Source organism: Tupaia chinensis, unplaced genomic scaffold (genome assembly GCF_000334495.1).
Source record: "Tupaia chinensis unplaced genomic scaffold, TupChi_1.0 Scaffold144482_1, whole genome shotgun sequence".
Classification (NCBI taxonomy): Eukaryota; Metazoa; Chordata; class Mammalia; order Scandentia; family Tupaiidae; genus Tupaia; species Tupaia belangeri.
The window spans coordinates 2,697,580-2,700,050 of NW_006204341.1; the positions used below are offsets into that span (position 1 = coordinate 2,697,580).

General features: G+C 38.7%; 1 pseudogene; it reads left to right on the plus strand.

The window, feature by feature from the left end:
* Positions 1-359: 359 nt before the first annotated feature.
* On the plus strand, positions 360-879 carry LOC102476757 (40S ribosomal protein S18 pseudogene; annotated as a pseudogene).
* The last annotated feature ends 1,592 nt before the right edge of the window (positions 880-2,471 follow it).

Here is a 2,471-nt window from a genome sequence, read left to right on the forward strand (position 1 = left end):
GCATTTCTCATATTCTACCTCTACAATATTTATAACCTATCCTCCTTCCTCGAACTCTTTAAGTATTAATGCTCACATGGAAATTTATATGACCCAAGGCTAAAGTAATCAAATTTGGATTAAATCTTTGTCATCCCTTACAGTGAATAATTTTCTTAAAATTCTTATTTTAGACAATACGTTTTTACTGAACACAAAACTATAATTTGAAGTATCAATACTTTTTAAACAAACATTATGCTTCCTTTTTAAAAAATTCCTTATCAGAGGCATGGAACCTATGTGTGGAAAATAAATGAGGCATCTGGCAAATTTGTAGCCTTAAAAATAAAAGCAACTTGTCTCTTCCATAGGAGGCCTACACACCGCCGCTTGTGCTGCCGCCATGTCTCTAGTGATCCCTGAGAAGTTCCAGCACATTTTGCGAGTACTCAATACCAACATCGATGGGCGGCGGAAAAGAGCCTTTGCCATCACTGCCATTAAGGGTGTGGGGTGAAGATATGCTCATGTGGTGTTGAGGAAAGCAGACATTGACCTCACCAAGAGGGTAGGAGAGCTCACTGAGGATGAGGTGGAACGTGTGGTCACTATTAATGCAGAATCCACGCCAGTACAAGATCCCAGACTGGTTCTTGAACAGGCAGAAGGATGTAAAGGATGGAAAATACAGCCAGGTTCTGGCCAACGGTCTGGACAACAAGCTGCGTGAAGACCTGGAGAGACTGAAGAAGATACGGGCCCATAGAGGGCTGTGCCACTTCTGGGGCCTTCGGGTCCGAGGCCAGCACACTAAGACAACTGGCGGTCGTGGCCGTACTGTGGGTGTGTCCAAGAAGAAATAAGTCTGTAGGCCTTGTCTGTTAATAAAAAGTTTATATACCTAAAAAAATAAATAAATAAAATAAAAGCAACTTGAAGGAATTATCCGACATTTCTTGGACATCCATCATAATCTCTTCAAAGAGTTCAGGTCAATTAGTATTAGTAGCATTTTTGAGAGATCCTGCTACTCAGCAGGTGCCTTTGGTATCCCAGTCGAAGTTTTTCTTTATGTGTCATCTAAATCATTTCTTGGAAAATGCCAATTTATTTCTTATTTTCTATACTTAGTGAATATATTAGTGAAGATAATTGAAAAATAATTAGCCATCAACCTGTTTAAAACCACACTTTACAAAATTGATGGACACATTGAAATTATCCTCAGTCTTCTTGGCTTTGGTTGACCTGTCACTTCCTGCTATGGCTTGAATGTTTGTATGCCCTCAAATTTCATATGTTGAAACCTAACCCCCGATATGATCATATTAGGAAATGGGATTTATGGGTGGTAATTAAGTCATGAAGGTGGAGTCCTCAGGAATGGGATTAATGCCCTTTTAAAATCAGCCTGAGAAAGATCCCACATCCATTCTGCCACATGAAGACACATCAAGAAGTCACCATTTATGAACTAGAAAGTGGTTCTCACCAGATACCAAATCTGTTGGCACCTTGATCTTCCCAGCATCCAGATCTGTGGGAAGTAAATTTCGGTTGTTACTGAGGTATCCAGGTTATGGTATTTTATTAAAGGAGACTGAATGGACTAAGACATTTTTATTCCTAACTCTGTGCATTTGCTTTTTCTGTTCACATTATCTGGAATACTCTCTCCTATCTTTCTAGTTTAATGTTCACCATTTTTTCATCCATTTCAGAAATGTTTATTGGAATTTGTAGTCACTGCTTGGAATAAAAAAATAATTATAATCCCCTGGGTCTGCTCCCGAAGAGTTTGCAATCTAATTAAGTAAATTATGAATTGGTGAACTAAAACCCATAAACCAAATTCATCCTGGCTCTAGTATTGTAAATAAAGTTTTATTAGAACACAATCAAAACCATTCATTGGCTTATTGTTTATATCTAATTTTAGTCTACAATGGTAAAAAGACAATATGGCCTGCACATCCTAAAATGTTTAGCATATGATTCTTAGAGGAAAATTTGATAACCCTTGTTTTAAAACAATAAATAACTGAGACCAGCAGATAGTGTAATGGTTACATTGCTGGACTCCCACATGGCCAACCATGGTTCGAGTCCTAGACCTGGTGGCTTAGCACTCATCCAGGCACATATACCTGCATGTTCAAAATCCCTAGAGGAGAACGGAGAAAAAGGGATTGTGGCATGGCCATCACCCCTGGGGGGTTGATTTCTTACTTTCTGTCTCTCTATCTCTCTCTGTCTCTCCAGTGAGCACACATGCTCTATATAAAAAAAATCTCTCTCTACCAAAACAAACAAACAGAAAATCCCAATCATTGATTAAGGAATAACTGAATGGTTAAGATTTAGGAACAGCCAGGAAGTGGTAAGGGCATAGACTAGAAGAGTGCTTCTTCTTCCTTTTTTTTTTTTTTTTTTTTAGGGGTTTTTTCTATAGGGCGGGGGGGCTCCCCAAAAAGACAGAGAGACAGAAA